The 10,544-nt window shown below is 43.1% G+C and overlaps 1 pseudogene; it reads right to left on the bottom strand.

Moving 5' to 3' along the window:
• Positions 1–480: 480 nt before the first annotated feature.
• On the bottom strand, positions 481–3,130 carry LOC140197480 (dynein light chain LC6, flagellar outer arm-like; annotated as a pseudogene).
• Positions 3,131–10,544: the final 7,414 nt, after the last annotated feature.

Raw genomic sequence — 10,544 nt, 5'->3', positions numbered from 1 at the left:
TCAGCATGGACGTTGGTCCATTTACTGTTAATAAAAGCCTTTCAGTATTTACTCTACTTCCAGTCTTTTGGAGTAATTGATAGTGCATCAAGGCTGGAGCTAGAGGCCCCTCCTGGGGTGAAAGGACTATGTATGTGTGTGGGTGGTGGGAGTGAGGAATGGGGATTGTTTTTTGCTGTTGTTGTTTGTTGCTTGTTGTGTACTGTGTTGCTCTGCTGAGCGTTGTGGGAATGCCTCGTTGGCACTGAAAATCGTGGCGACACTTCTGGGCTGCCCCCAGCGCACCCTTAGGTGCGCTGATTGTGAACACAAACAACGTATTTCACTGTACGTTTCAATGTACACGTGACAAATAAACTTGTGTCGTGAAGGCCTGCCCAAAGCACCAGTGCAGGCAACATGCATGGAGGAAAACAGACCGTCGATGTTTTGGGTCGAGAACCCTCATCTGGATCACTTGAATGGTCATGATCTCAAATGTCAACTGTCCATCTCTGTCTGCAGACCCACTGACTCCTCTGGCATCTGCGGCCTTTTGTGTTTCACACCGCTGGCTGCTGCTTCCAGTGGTACCACCCGGTCCAGTGACAGCCGGAACGAGATAACTGGAGAAATTGTAGAAGAGCAGTGTGGCACACTAAATATAAAACTGATAAATAAACTCCGCTGGTTGCCACCCTTTGTAATGCTTTTAACTATAACTCTTTCCAAATTACACTTCACCTTCCAAGCAATGTAACAAAATATCTCCCAAGTGCAGCTAATGCATCATTTTGACGTTTTTATTTGTTTAGCCTGCAGGCGTACAGTCTTGTGCTCTTGGTGTAATAAATGTTTACAGTATGTCCAGCTAATGAATACCCGGGGCCACAGTTTGCGTTAATTTGCTCCAATACATTTACTCAGATGGAAGAGCGCTGAGGTCCCTATTAAGTTGAAAGGGACAATCAGTAACCCTTGCAGGATTCTGTCAAAAGAATTGTTCGCAAAGGCACCTGAGGGCTGACAGATGAGCTGGCGATAATTCAAGGCCGATCAGTAAACGGGATCATTTTTTGATATGTGAAAATTGATTTATTGAACTGCAAAAGTTGAAAATAAGTTTTAATTGTGAAGGATCCCACCCACCCTGCTCATGGACTGTTGGTCCCACTCTCATCAGGGAGGAGGCTGCTTGGCATCCCTGCCAGGACCACCACCAGACTCAAAAAACAGTTACTTTCCCCAAGATGTAAGGCTGATCAACACCTCCACCCACTAACCCACCCCTCCACACCCCCAACCACTACTTTATCATTTCCTGTCAGTCACCTTATGTACAGACACTCCTGTGCCCAGCATCACAATCAATTTATATAAGCAATCTTATGTATTTATATTTGCTGTATGTTTTTACTTATTATCTTTGTGTTATTTTCTTCTGTTCTGCTGTGCTGTATCAGATCCAGAGTAACAATTATTTTGTTCTGCTTTACACCTGTGTACTGGAAATGACATTAAACAATTTGAATCTTGATTGTGCCCAATATTCCAGAAAAGGTTCCTGAGGATGAAACCTGGCCTGGAGGGCATGAGTTACAAGCAGAGGTTGGATAGACTGGGCATCTTTTGATGGAGTGTAAGAGGCTGTGTGGTGACCTTACATTGGTATATAACATTGAGAGGAGCATAGATAAAGTCATAATCTTTTCCCCCGGGAGTCTACAACCAAAGGTCTGATCAACACCTCCTCCCACTAATGCCCCCACCCACTCACCACACCACCGCCACCACTTTATCATTTCCCATCAGAATCACCTTATGTACAGACACTCCTGAGAGTAGTATCGTGTTATGTACATACAATCCGTCTAGGCTTGTGTCCTGACGAAGGGTCTCGGCCTGAAACGTCGTCTGTACCTCTTCCTGTTGCCTGGCCTGCTGCGTTCACCAACATTTTTTGTGTGTGTTGCTAGGTTTATAATCTATCTTATTATTTATGTTCATGTGTTTCTTTTATTATTGTGTTCTTTACCTTATGTTTTTTTTTGTGCTGTATCGAGTCCGTAGTAACAATTATTTTATTCTCCTTTACTGGAAATGGCATTAAACACCAGGAAATGGTGCAATCTGGGTCATATTACGATCGAGGAACGTGTTTGTAGACCGGATATTGAACTTTTTACTGTTGGACTTCGGCCACATTCCACCGTGATACAACACTGGGCGGCACGGGAGGTCGTTCCTGCCTGTGGCCATCGAACGTGCAGCTCCTCCCGTGGAGGGTCAGACACCCTGAGCTAATAGACTGGTCCTGGGCTTATTTTCCGTCTGGCATAGTTTGCATTTTATTGTTTGATTGTTTGTGGTTTTTGTATTGCTATATTTATGCTCTATTCTTGGTTGGTGCAGCTGTAACGAAACCCAATTTCCCTCGGGATCAATAAAGTATATCTATCTATCTATCTATCTAAACAATCTTGAATCTTGAATCTTAAACAATCTTGAAAAAAAATTACAGGAAAATAAATGCAACTCACCAAAAAGCAGTTATGCACTGTAAAATGACTTGGGGTTAAAATAAGGCAACCTGAAAATTTAAAAGCACCATGCCGGAAATCACACAGAGCACATTCTTCCTTGTGTTTCCCTTTGTAGGTTAGTCAAAACGAAAGGTTCATTTTTCTTGTTTTCTACTTCGATCAATTTCATTCAGAAGCCCTTAGTTCAGCATCTTCCCACACAGTTAAACCAGAGGATGGCTGCCTGACCCAGGTAGAAATAGATATAGAGTTCAGTTTCATGAGTCACATGGCTGCAAAAGTTTCTGCCCACAATATAATGCTACGCATTGTCCAGCCCTGGAGTGTGATTTAGGGTAAAGAGTGACTCTACTCTGATCCTGGGGGGGTGAGAGGTAATGCCATGTAGGGTTACACTTTTTGTCAAGGTCATTCTAGATCAGGGTTTCCCTACCGACCCCTCAGGCAATAGAGGGATTACAGGCTTAATTTAAGAAACAAATTACTTATTATAAGCATTTGATCCCCAGTGCCTCATAATTGATTACAATGATCATGTAATCACCTCATCTCTTGCTAATATCTTCAGGCATGTCTGCATTCTTGATGATGGCTTTTTGTTCAGACATTGATTAAGTTATATCTCTATGGTTGATCCAAACTAGTAAACGAGCACTGAGGCACCAAACCGTGACCACCAGACTCCTCTGGCGTGCCTGAATTGTCCTGAAAGCTTCAGCCACGCCGTCACATAGCAACGTCAACCTCCACACACTGTGACAGGGTAATGCAGTTGCAAACAAAGAGGGAATTCTATCAGTGATCCACACTGACTGTGGTCTCCTGATAAGGAAGTTAACGATCCAAGGCAAAGGGAGGTACACAGGCCCATGCTTAGTGATTAATATCAGTGGGGTGATGGTATTGAATGGCAAGCTGTAATTAGTGTTTGGTGTATTATCAGTTCAAGTTTCCTTCTCCAATTTGTCAGGGGTTCATTCTGATTAAAGGAATACAATAGAGATGGCCTGAAAATTATTGGTATTATGAAATGATGATGTGAGTCTTGAGACGCAGAAAGGGGATTAAAACCCCAGGCCTAACCAAATGAACCTTAGGATGTTGTAGGAAGCAAGGAAGTGATTTGTTGGGGTCCTGGTAGAGGTACTTGTATCATCGATAGCTGCCAATTAAGTATGAGAAGCCTCAAGGATGGATAATGTTGTGCGTTTATTTAAGAAGGGCTGAAAGGACAAGCCAGGGACAGAAGCATGAGTGGTGGGGATTCTGAGAGATTGAATCTATCTCCATTTGGAAAGACAGGACTGATTAGAGATAGTCAGCTTTTTGCATGGGAATTTGTGTCTTGTGAATCTTAATCTTCTATTTATTTGTATATTGAGATACAGCGTGCACAGGCCCTCCAGCACTTTGAGCTGCGCCACCCAGCAACCCCTGACTTAACCCTATCCTAATCACGGGACAATTTACAATGACCAACTAACCTACCAAATGGTACGTGTTTGGACTGTGGGAGGGAACCAGAGCACCCAGAGAAAACCTACGCGGTTACACACCAACTCTTTACCGATAGAGGCGGGAAGTCTTTTGAAGAGGTGACCAAGATGATTGATGAGAGCAGGGCAGCAGACATTGTAAGAATGGACTTTAGCAAGGCCTTTCTTGATGCCTGGATGCCTGGATTGTTAATTAGTCTGGAAGGTTAGATCACATGGGATACAGGATGAGCTAGCCAATTGGATTGATGGAACGAGTCAGAGGGTTACTTATTTACCAGCACTTGATCTATAACCCTCAATGCCTTGGCAATTCAATTGCTTATATAGATATTCCTTAATTATACCATATCTGCCTCCACCATCCATTCAGACTGTACATTTCCCATTCAGACTACCCTCTGTAAAAGAGCATCCCACTCAGGTCTTGTCTATTAAAGACCTCCAGCACCCAGAGCATGCCCTTTTCTTGCTGTTGCCATCGGGTAGGAGGTACAGAGCCTGAAGGCACACACTCAGCAATTCAGGAACAGCTTCTTCCCCTCTGCCATCCGATTCCTAAATGGACATTGAACCCTTGGATACTACCTCACTTTTTTAATATATAGCATTTCTGTTTTTTGCACAATTTTTAATCTATTCAATATACATATACTGTAATTGATTTATTTATTTATTAACATTGACCCAATTTACATCGGTGGTGCGCAAGTAGAACAGGTCAAAAGCTTTAAGTTCCTCGGGGTCAATATCACAAATGACCTGACTTGGTCCAACCAAGCAGAGTTCACTGCCAAGAAGGCCCACCAGCGCCTTTACTTCCTGAGAAAAGTAAAGAAATTTGGCCTGTCCCCTAAAACCCTCACTAATTTTTATAGATGCACCATAGAAAGCATTCTTCTAGGGTGCATCACAACCTGGTATGGAAGTTGTCCTGTCCAAGACCGGAAGAAGCTGCAGAAGATCGTGAACACGGCGCAGCACATCACACAAACCAATCTTCCGTCCGTGGACTCACTTTACATCGCACGCAGTCGGAGCAGTGCTGCCAGGATAATCAAGGACACGACCCACCCAGCCAACACACTTTTCGTCCCTCTTCCCTCTGGGAGAAGGCTCAGGAGCTTGAAGACTCGTACGGCCAGATTTGGGGACAGCTTCTTTCCAACTGTGATAAGACTGCTGAATTGAGTCAATATATGGTGATACCTCAGTCACAAAGATTGAAGATGGAACCAAAGTAGATGATTACACTAGAATTCATGGTGTTCAGTAATGCACTGAATTTTATTGTGATTGCCAACAGCATCCATCATTAAGGACTTCAACATTTGGGACATATCTTCTTCTCATTGCTACCATCAGAGAGGTGTGACAGGAACATAGAGACCCACACTCAATGCTTTAGGAACAGCTGGGATTCAGATTGCTGAATGATTCGCGAACCCATGAACGTGACCTCACTATTCCTCTCTTACACGATTTATTTCCTATTGTTACTTAATAATAATTTCTACGTCTTTCACTGCACTGCTGCCACAAGACAACAAACTTCATGTTATATGTCAGTGATAATAAGTCTGATTCTAAATCTGAAGAATTGTTGTCTCTGTATTCAGTCTTACAGGCAGCCGATCGCATACAGGTGACGTTAAGAAGACAGTAATTGGCACTGGTTTATTATTGTCATATGTACTGGGATGGAGTGAAGAGTATTTGTTTGCCTGCCAATCAAACAGTTAATTCCATACACCAGCACACCAAGGTATCACAAAAGGAGAAACAGAACGCAGAATTACAGATACAGAAGAGAGTGCAGGGAAACAGAACGCAGAATTACAGATACAGAAGAGAGTGCAGGGAAACAGAATGCAGAGATCATGGCGAGGTACCTTGAGAGATCATGAGCTCATCTGTATAATTGATGAGCAGAGTACATAATACAATATATTCAAAGCCATGAAGACAATTAATTGAAGTAATAAGTGCAGAAAAGGATGTGAAGCCTGCGTGAATAAGTGATCTACTGGAATAATGAGTGCCTGGATAGGATATTACAGAATATTATAGCGTAGGATATTTCAGTGAAGCTAGGACTGAGCAAAGAAATCAGGGCACTGAATTCATAACGATCTGAATTTACAGCGTAACTGTGTAACAGTGAACAGAATTATTTAACACATAAGTTCAATATGTAAATAGCATCAATTGATTGAATGGGTTTATTTATTTTTGTGTGGGAACCAATATAGCGGATGAGTTGAGAAATGTCTGGGCAAGGTACTTATATAAAACTGTGTGCCTACTCCTTCTCCAAGGACACAAGTGACCCCCAAGGTATGTGAGTCAGCGAGATTGGAGCTCGAGGCCCAGTGTTTGGGGACCTGTCATCGGCGAGTCCAGAGTTCAAGGCCTGGATTTTGGGGTCCTCATTCATTGTCGTTTGTGCGTCCTGGGGTCAATACCAAAGATCAAAGCCCAATGGTGAAGGCCGTGAATCTACAAGAGCACTGGCGAAGTCGAAAACATCATGTCTGCGGGTCTGTGAGCCCACTGGAGGCCTGGCCAGGCCTATCCAGGGGTTAGAGGAGTGACTGTGTGTGAGCATGTTTGAGTGGGAGGGAGGTAAAGGGCTTGTTTTGATGCTATTCTTTATTTCTTTATTTATTTTTTGAGATACAGTGCGGAATAGGCCCTTCTGGCCTTTGCCATCCAACAATCCCCTGATTTAAACCCATCGTAATCACAAAACAATTTATAATTGCCAATTAACCTACCGATCGGTACATCTTTGGACTGTGGGAGGAAACTGGAGCACCTGGAGGAAATCCACATGGTCACCGAGAGAACGTACAAACTCCTTGCAGGCAGTGGTGGAAAGTTGAACCTGGGTTGCTGGTACCGTAAAGCGTTGTGCTAACCTCTATGCTACTGTGCCACTGCTTGTTGCTGTGATGTAATTATTGCTGCTCGTGCGTTTTGCGAGCATGGTGGTTATGCTATGTTTGCGGCAGAATATGTGGTGAACACTTGCAGGCTGCCCCCAATACACCCTTACACTGCGTTGGCTGTTTAGCGCTAATGTTGCATTTCACTGTGTGTTTTAACATAGATGGGATCTGAATGAATCAGAATCTGTATTTCTTGTGTTCCATCTCAATTCCCGGGGGGAGATCAGTAACTGATGTCTGTTAGGAGTACAGCAACACCCCCAGTAGATTTATGCCACCCACATAAAATGCTGGAGGAACTCAGCAGGTCAGGCAACATCTATGGAGGGCAGTAAACGTCGATATTTTGGGCTGAGACCCTTCATCAGGACCAGTTGATTTGTTACACTTCTTCCGGCTCAATTTCCTGTCCTCCCTGATCTCAGCATACATACTCTACACTCTTTTTGATTCCACATCGGGTCAGAACAGCACTATCATGAACAAAATCCCAGGGTCACCTCAGAAAATCCATCACTGCAGATATCAGAATCAGGTTAATATCACTGGCATATGTCATGAAATTGCTAGCAGTACATTGTAAAAGATAATAAAAATTTAAATTACAATAAGAAATGTATATGAGGAGAAGATGGCGGGGCAACGGCAGCGCGCGCAGCCTCTCCGGTGAATGATATCTGTAATCTGTCAAATAGGGGCCCGTGCACAATTCTGATTTGATGGAGACAGATGTGAGAGTACAGAGGAACATCTGGAAAACTTCTGAAATGTCCGCTTCGCTGCCGCTGCTACTGTGTGGTAACCAGAATCTCCGGAGCAGAAAGCAGTGAAATCCTCGGCTTTGCTTGTTTCAGCAGCTGGGGCTAGGGCGAAGGCGCTCAGCAGAGGATGGTGCTCGGGAGGCTGTATAGGAGGGGCTGGTCGGAGGCTCGAAGTTTTCGGACGGATGGACTCAGTGTCGGCTGTGGTCGGCTGCTTCCAAGGCATCAGCAAGTTGACGGTGCCTGGAGATTTATGGCAGGGAGTCTCTCCCTTTTGCCGCCTGTTATCGGGGACTCGGGAGTCGAGTACTTTAAGACTTTTTTTTACTGTGCCCATGGTTTGTTCTTCACCAAATTATGGTATTGCTTTGCACTGCTGTAACTATATGTTATAATTATGTGGTTCTGTCAGTGTTAGTCTTTGGTTTGTCTTTTTTTCTGTGATATCACTCCAGAGAAATATTGTATCATTTCTTAATGCATGTATGCATTTCTAAATGACAATAAAAGAGGACTGAGTGTTCTCATAATCTAAAAAAAAATAAGTAATGCAAAAAGAGAGCAAAAACAAGTCAGGTAGTGTACATGGGTTTATTGTCCATTCAGAAATCTGATGGCGGAGGGGAAGAAACTGTTCCTAAGGTATTGAGTATGTGCCTTCAGGCTCTTGTACCTCCTCCCTGATGGTAGCAATGAGAAGAAGGCATATCCTGGGTGGTGTGGGTCCTTAATGATGGATCCATTGACAAGGTAGGCAAACCAATGTCAGTATCCTCTACGAAGTTGACGCCCACAGAGCCTCTGGTTCCTGGGAGTGAACATCAACAACAACCTGTGGTGGCCCAGCCACATAGATGCCACAAAGGAGAAACATATAAAATTAAATAGGTAGTGCAAGAAATGGGTGAAAAATATCAGCAAGGCAATGCTATTTCTCTCTCCGCTGGTCCTTCCTGAGCTGTTGAGCACTGCCTAATGTTAGTTAATGCACTGGGTCACCCCAGATGCAGTGGTTGTCACTTGAAGAATACCATGCATCAGCTTCCTGAGAACATGGCGCATATTTCTCTTTGGAGGACTTTGTGTCAAGATATGACTAGAAATATTGCAAGAAAATTAACAGCATGAAGTGCTCAATTTTCTTGAGCAGCAATGTGTGTACTGCGTCATGAGTACAGGGGCAAAGTCATCCAAATTCAGAGGAACCCAGCTTGAAGAGTCATCAGAATGACTGGACCAATGATAATGCAGGATCCTCTCAGTCCTGCACCGGGGTGTCAGGTTGGGCTTTGTTCTCGAGGCTACAGAGCGGGACTTGAACCAACAAGATTCTGACTCAGTCACTACTTCATCACTCCCTGTCAGAGTCACCTTATGTACAGACACTCCTGTACCCAGTGTCACTCTATGTACACAAAATAGATCTACAGTATGTATATAAGCTATCTTATGTATTTATACTTATCTCATTTTCTCATTATTTAGTTCTATTTATATATATTTCCATTTACAGAGTTTGTTGTCTTTTGCACTCTGGTTGATCTGTCATTGACCCTGTTACAGTTACGATTCTATCAGTTCCTTGAGCACACCCACAAGAAAATGAATCTCGGGGTTGTATGTATATGGTGACATATTTGCGTATTCATAATAAATTTATTTTGATCTTTTTTTTAATTTATTGTGTCCTTTATCTTGTGTGTATTATTTTTGTGTTGCATCAGATCCGGAGGAGCAATTGTTTTGTTCTCCTTTACACTTGTATATTGGAAAAGACATTAAATAATCTTGAATCTCGAGGCAAAAATCTGAAGACAGCTTCATCTTTTCAGCATGTTGATTCATATTCATCTGCTATAGCGAGTGAATATCACTTCTGCATGGCGTGAGAGAATGAATGTGCCCAGCCTGTCTGCAAGACTAGAGTGCAATGAGACAGTATTTGAATTATAAATTGATATAATTGTACGCTGTGCCTCTGAACAACATAACACTTTGGAGTGTGGTGTTAAAAATCATAAAAAAGTAGGAGCAGCAATACCAGTAACTCCACCAGGGACGGTCCCAAGCCCAGCTGCAAAAGGAGGAGGGTTCGGTATGGAGCTAGCAACACCACCTCATAAAAACCCAGCGCCTCAGAAACTCCAACAGAAGCTCCAAAGACCTCATGCCTAGGAGAGGAAGAATATTCGAAGATGGGCTACACTGGGGGACAACTCGAAAGACTGGTCCAGAACAGAGTATTCTGGTGAGCTGCTATTGATGGCTTATGCCCCTGCAGAGTTATGGGCTTAAGCAGGTACGTAACAGGAACAATACCACACCCTAATCTTGTTCAAGCATTTGCAAAGTCTATTGCTGATCTGACATTCAACTTAACTCCATGTTTCTACCTGATCCTATTTACTGTTGCATTCCAAATAGCCCAATAATCTGCTCCAGTTTCAAATAAATACAGTGGCCACTTTATTTAATACACCTGTCCAGCTGCTCGTTAATGCAAATATATAATCGGCCTATCATGTGGCAGCAATTCAATGCATAAAAGCAGTCAGATATGGTCAAGAGGTTCAGATGTTGTTCAGTCCAAACATTAGAATGGGGAAGGAATGTGATCTGAGCGACTTTGCCCCCAGAATGATTGTTGGTGCTAGATGGGGTGATTTGAGTATCTCAGAAACAGCTGATCCCCTGAGATTTTCATGCACAACAGTCTCTAGAGTTTACAGAAAATGGGGTAAAAAAATAAAAAAATATCCACTGAACAGCATTTCTGTAGGTGAAAATGCCTTATTAATGACAGAGGTCAGAGGA

The sequence above is a fragment of the Mobula birostris genome, chromosome 5, assembly GCF_030028105.1.
Source record: "Mobula birostris isolate sMobBir1 chromosome 5, sMobBir1.hap1, whole genome shotgun sequence".
NCBI classification, from domain to species: Eukaryota; Metazoa; Chordata; class Chondrichthyes; order Myliobatiformes; family Myliobatidae; genus Mobula; species Mobula birostris.
Note: the sequence above shows the minus strand (reverse complement) of the source record. Positions and strands in the feature narration are given on the sequence as shown.